The sequence below is a fragment of the Symphalangus syndactylus genome, chromosome 20 (genome assembly GCF_028878055.3).
Source record: "Symphalangus syndactylus isolate Jambi chromosome 20, NHGRI_mSymSyn1-v2.1_pri, whole genome shotgun sequence".
NCBI lineage: Eukaryota > Metazoa > Chordata > Mammalia > Primates > Hylobatidae > Symphalangus > Symphalangus syndactylus.
Window position 1 is genome coordinate 68,461,630 of NC_072442.2, and position 6,524 is coordinate 68,468,153.

The following is a 6,524-nucleotide window of genomic DNA, read 5'->3' on the forward strand; positions in this document are numbered from 1 at the left end:
TTTGGATCTATCCGGAAACACCATCCAGAGGCTTAGTGACTGTGGTGTTGTTCACAACGTGTCATTATTTAAAAGTATCGGGGCCGGGCGCGCCTGTAACCCCAGCACTTGGGGAGGCCGAGGAGGGCGGATAACTTGACCCCAGGAGTTCGAGACCAGCCTGACCAACATGGTGAAACCCCGTCTCTACTAAAAATACAAAATTAGCCAGGTAGGGTGGTACATGTCTGTAATCCCAGCTATGCAGGAGGCTGAGGCAGGAGAATCGCTTGAACCTGGGAGGCGGAGCTTGCAGTGAGCCGAGATCGCCACTGCACTCCAGCCTGGGCCACAGAGGGAGACTCTGTATCAAAAAAAAAAAAAAGTTATCGGGACAGGCGTCTAAACTTGAATGAATTGGAATACATTTCATTTGTGCCAAGCACCAATCGCATAGATGAGGACAGTAATTTCAGTATCATTGGCTTCTGTCCTTTACGAACTTCCAGCTTTATTTTGCTTTGGTCTGTATCTTCCTCAGCTAACAAATGTAGGGGGTGGGAAATACAGTTCATTTATGTTACTACAAATGAAAAGTATGACGGGTCTCCTCAGATCACCGTCTTGCAAAATGCTGACCAAAATCCCATATGAGGACTTTGGAACAGCTGGGCTTGGCTCTCTGGGCCACGATTTGCTGGTCTGTGAAATGAGAGGGAGGCTGGATTACTAGCTCTTTAACGGTCTTCCAGCTCTAGATTCTTATGAGTCTATGACTTTCACAAAGTGGCAGATGATTCCTTTTAGATGCCGGTTAAATTAGTTTAACATGGCCGTTAGTGATGTAGGAACTGGTGTAGAGTGAACACAGCTTTTGTTTTTTTCAATTTGGATTCATTCATGATGGAGTCTGAAGATGTTTCTCAGGTTTAAAAGATAGTTTTCCTTCAGTGGTAGAATCAGCTATTAGGCTGTGACCTTTTGGAATGAATGTAGCCTCTAACATCTTCCTATATGTGGTTAAGAAAAGGGACTTAGCCAACAGGAAGGTGGCAGACAGCCTCAAGAAAAGCCTCAAACTTCATCCACTTAGGGCAACGTCTCTAACTCCCAAATTCACTGCTAACACACTTAGTGAAAGGAGAAAGCCACTTCAGTTTGGTCCCAAGGTATCTGACAAATGCGACGCTCTCTGTATTTTCACATTTGCTTGTGGCCAAAACCAGCTACCTGTGAACTCTCCATTCTCTCCAGGAAAACGACTCTGTGCAGTCCACTGTCTCTTTCCTAAACATTTATCACAGTGACCTCCAGCGCCAGCGCTTCCAGAGAGTGACAGGTGGTTCCTAAACATTTATCACAGTGACCTCCAGCGCCAGCGCTTCCAGAGAGTGACAGGTGGTTCCTAAACATTTATCACAGTGACCTCCAGCGCCAGCGCTTCCAGAGAGTGACAGGTGGTTACAAGTCCTCCTGCCTTCCCTCCTTAAAGGGAGCAGCAACTTGGCACAGCGTATGCTTGCACTTTTAAGTGGTGGGAACCAGTCTCCCCCTACACAAGAAGTTGTAAGGCGTCTTGATGAATTGAAAACAAAACAACAGATGTTTCATGTATAGAAAATAGCAAGTAAAGGCCGGGAGCGGTGGCTCACGCCTGTCATCCCAGCACTTTGGGAGGCCGAGGCGGGCGGATTACGAGGTCAGGAGATCGAGACCATCCTGGCTAACACGGTGAAACCCCATCTCTACTAAAAATACAGAAAATTAGCCGGGTGTGGTGGCGGGCGCCTGTAGACCCAGCTACTCAGGAGGCTGAGGCAGGAGAATGGCGTGAACCTGGGAGGCGAAGGTTGCATTGAGCCGAGATCGTGCCACTGCACTGCAGCCTGGGTGACAGGGCAAGACTCTGTCTCAAATAAAAAAAAAAAAGAAAAGATAGCAAGTAAAATCAGTTTCAACACCATGCTCAGGGAAGTCACCAGACTGTTTATGTTGACTCACCATAAAGCTAACAAGCAGAAACATGAACCTTAGCTTTTCAAGCGATCAAACCCCTGTTGGCAAATGATAAGGCCAAACGAAAAACACCGAGCCTGGTTTACACAAACGTCTCCTCATCCTTCATAAGTCTTGAATCAGCTGTTTCCTTCTTTTTTTTTTTTTGAGATGGAGTCTCGCTCTGTTGCCCAGGCTGGAGTGCAGTGGCGCGATCTCGGCTCACTGCAAGCTCCGCCTTCCAGGTTCACGCCATTCTCCTGCCTCGGCCTCCTGAGTAGCTGGGACTACAGGCGCCCGCCACCACGCCCGGCTAATTTTTTGTATTTTTAGTAGAGACGGGGTTTCACCGTGTCAGCCAGGCTGGTCTCGATCACCTGACCTTGTGATCCACCCACCTCGGCCTCCCAAAGTGCTGGGATTACAGGCGTGAGCCACCACGCCTGGCCTGTTTCCTTCTTTAAGAAGGTTTCCAGGTCTGCCTTTGCCTTTGGGTAACGAGCCTGTTGTTTTCTTATTTGTATGTTTCTCCTCCACACTGTTAGGTCCTAGAAACAAGGACTGTGTCTTTTCATTTTGTACCCCAAGTGAGGCTGGCACATTCTGAGGGTGCAATACCTGTTTCATACTTTCCGAAGCTCATGCCTGTTGAGTACTTACTATTTGCTAGGTCCTAAGTCAGACGTTTTGCATACATTGTCTCATTAAATCCTCACAACAAATGTTATTCTCACTGTGTGTGTGTGTGTGTGTGTATCAGCAAAATGAAACTCAGACCAGAGCAATTTAAAAATTGCCCCAGGTCACACTGCTGGTGGTGAGCTGGGATTCGAACTCAGTACTTTCTGCCTTTAGTTCCATGTGCCAGATGACTATACTGCTTTCAAGCCTGATAAGCAAGGAGGGAATAATAATTTTTCACAGTATAGTTTCTGATGAATACTGTTCCTATTTACTCATAAATTTGTATGGTGAATTTATGGGCTCTGATGCTGCCATGAACAGTATTCTATATTTATATGTAACTTTACAAATTTTCAAAGCACTTTCACATGTATTAGCTCACCTGGGTCTCGAAATAACGCAGTGAGGTCGGCTAAACCTGTTATTTCCATGTTACCCGTGAAGAAAGCAAAGTGCAGGACGGGCCCCTGACTCGCCACCCTGTGAAGGGACAAGGCTCAGGTTAGAACCTGGGGCTGGATTCGTGTTCCAGGGTCATTTCCACTACTCCATGCTGTGGGGCTGGGGTTTCACCAGTTTGTCATTACGCTGCTTGTGTGGATTTCCAGAGCAAAGTTTGGGCTACTTAATGCCAACATAAAACTCACCAAATTTAGACTGTCGCCCCCTTGAACAGAGAATTGATAAAGCTCCCCATTCTAAAGGGCTACGGGGGGATTTTTCCGCCATGAAAGCATGTGGGCCTGCCCTTCCGTCTCCTCTCCCCCATTCCTCTGGACCCCACTCGCCATCATTAGGGAACAGGACACAGGGACACTCCCCATATCTGCTTCCTGGTTTCTTCAGCCTTAAATGGAAAATACCGTATTTGCTTGTAAAATGCTTTGCGAGTTCTCAAGTGAATGCCATTAAGATATGTGATGTGTGGGCAACTACCCTCGATCGAGGACCTTTTCCTCCTATCTGGGAAAATTATGTACATGAAAAAGAAGTGAGATCACACATGAAGCACCTCCACATAGTGAGCTCCAGAACCAAAAGAGAACTTAGGGGTCTCTGTCCGCTCCTCCACTTTAAAAATCCTAACACAGGCTGGGCACAGCGGCTCACAACGGTAATCCCAGCACTTTGGGATCCATCCAAGGTGGGTGGAGACCAGCCTGGACAACATGGCAAAACCCTGACTCTCCAAAAAAAAAAAAGCCAGATGGGTGGAACCCACCCCAGTAACTGTAGTCCCAGTTACGCAGGAGGCCGAGATGGGAGGATGGAACCCACCCCAGTAACTGTAGTCCCAGTTACGCAGGAGGCCGAGATGGGAGGATTGCTTGAGCCTGGGCGGCAGAGGTTTCAGTGATCCCAGATTGTGCCGCTGCACTGCAGTCTGGGCAACAGAGCAAGAACCTGTCTCAAATAAATAAAGAAATACCCTAACAGAGAAGATGGACATCTGTTCTGAAATCAAAGTTATTTTGTTTAGAACCCACAGTAGGGGCCATTGAAGCAGAGAGAGAGCAGGAGGACAAAAGGAGAAATGAAGAAAGAGGAAGAGACATAGAAAGATACAGCACAGGGGGTGGGCACGTGGGCACGGTGGCTCCTGCCTATTATCGCAGCACTTTAGGAGGCTGAGGCCGGAGGATTACTCAAGCCTGGGAGTTAGAGACCAGCCTAGGCAACATGGTAAAACAAAAAAATACACAAATTAGCTGGGTGTGGTGGCGTGCGGCTGTAGTCCCAGCTACTCGGGAGGCTGAAGTGGGAAGATTGCTTGAGCCCGGGAGGTTGAGGCTGCAGTGAGCCATGATCACAGCACTGTACTCCAGCCTGGGCGACAGAGTGAGATCCTGTCTCAACACACACACACACACACACACACACACACACACACACACACACGCACACACACACAACGCCAGTATACACTCTTCGATACAGGAAGATAGACATAGAGATGAAGATCTAAAGATTGGCACAACAACGGAACACAAGGAAAAGGTCAGACACGGAAAGGAAGGAAGGAGGCGTCCAAAGAGGAGAACAACAGCCTTCTGCGGAACTTCATTCCCTTTGGCAACAAAAGCAGCAACAAAAGCCACACTGCGTCTGAAGAAATATGCTTCAGAGAATGAGGTGACTTGCTCTTAGGACTTTGAGTGTGGCCAGAAAGAAGTCAGTCACCCTGCTCTTAATTTCTCCTTCACTTTGTTTGCCTGATCAGTTTAGCCCTGCGCTGATCCGTGTGTGTGCGTTTCTCTAGCGGACCACATGCCCCTGACGGTGGGGGCTGTCTGCCTGGGAGGCAGCCATAGCACAGCGCACTGGAGTTGGGATCTGAGAACCTGAGTTCCAGTCCACGCTCCACCACCTGGAAGCTGTGTGACCTGGAGAAAACACTCCTTCCCCAGTAAAATGGCGGTTCCTCCCTTTACCCTCCAGGATGGCTGGGAGAATTAAATGAGATCATATTTTCAAAACGTTAAACTATGTGCTCGGCACAGACAAGGGATTCTTGTTCTTTATACTGGATCCCCAAGGCATAGCTCCCTGCTGTTAAACTTCTCAACAAGCACCTACCGGATTACAGGTTCCCTAGGCTGGCCTTAGCCAGACTCCAGACGGCAGCTTCCTTGGTTTTATCTTAGATTCTTTGCAAGAGCAAACTGTGAGGCCGAGAAGCACAGCCACACCCCCAAACACATGGTTTCTACAAACAGCGACCGCAGCTGCATGCTACACAGGAGATGGCTCTGATTCCTGCCGTAAAAACCATAATTTACACAAGGAGCTGTTGATGGAGTGCTGCTTTTATGTATTGCTGTGTATTTTTCAAAGCACTTTCACATACACGTTTCTTTTGCTATAAATGCAAAATCTGGCTTGTTTGCAGATAGTCACACCTATCTAAAAGCAAACATTTCTAAACTCAGGTTTAAAAAAGATTTAAGGGCCGGGCACAGTGGTTAACTCCTGTAAATCCAGCACCTTGGGAGGCCAAGGTGGGCAGATTGCTTGAGGCCAGGAGTTCCAGACCAGCCTGGGCAAAATGGTGAAATCCCATCTCTACCAAAAAAAAAATAAATAAAGAGCTGGGTGCGATGGTGCGTGCCCGTAGCCCCAGGCACTTGGGAGGCTGAGGTGGGAGATCACCTCAGGTTGAGCCTGTAGTGAGCTGTGACTGTGCCAGGCACTCCAGCCTGAGTGGCAGACTGAGACACTGTCAGAAGAACAAAGGTGGGGGGGGGGTGCCTCTGTTGCCTGGGCTGGTCTCAAACTCCCGGCCTCAAGCGATCCTCCCACCTTGCCTCCTCAAGTGCGGAGATGACAGGCAAGAGCCACCACGCTGCGCTTCAGACCTCCTACATTTTGTCTGTGGCAAGCATGTCACACTTGTGAGGAAAAGAAGGACAAGGAAAACCACAGAAATGATTAGCCTTCTATTTGGAAAAAATAAAGTTAGAAGTGAAGTAACAGAATGTGTTTGTAGCATATGTCAGAGTAAGGGTTAGTATCCGGAATAGTCAGAGATCCTACAAATTATTAAGAAAAATAGGCCAGGCGCCGTGGCTCACGCCTGTAATTCCAGCACTTTGGGAGGCGAAGGCAGGCGGATCATGAGGTCAGGAGATCGAGACCATCCTGGCTAACACGGTGAAACTCCGTCTCTACTAAAAATACAAAAAAATTAGCCGGGTGAGGTGGTGGGCGCCTGTAGTCCCAGCTATTCAGGAGGCTGAGGCAGGAGAATGGCGTGAACCCAGGAGGTGGAGCTTGCAGTGAGCCGAGATCGCGTTACTGCACTCCAGCCTGGGGAACAGAGCGAGACTCCATCTCAAAAAAAAAAAAGAAAAAGAAAAAGAAATGAT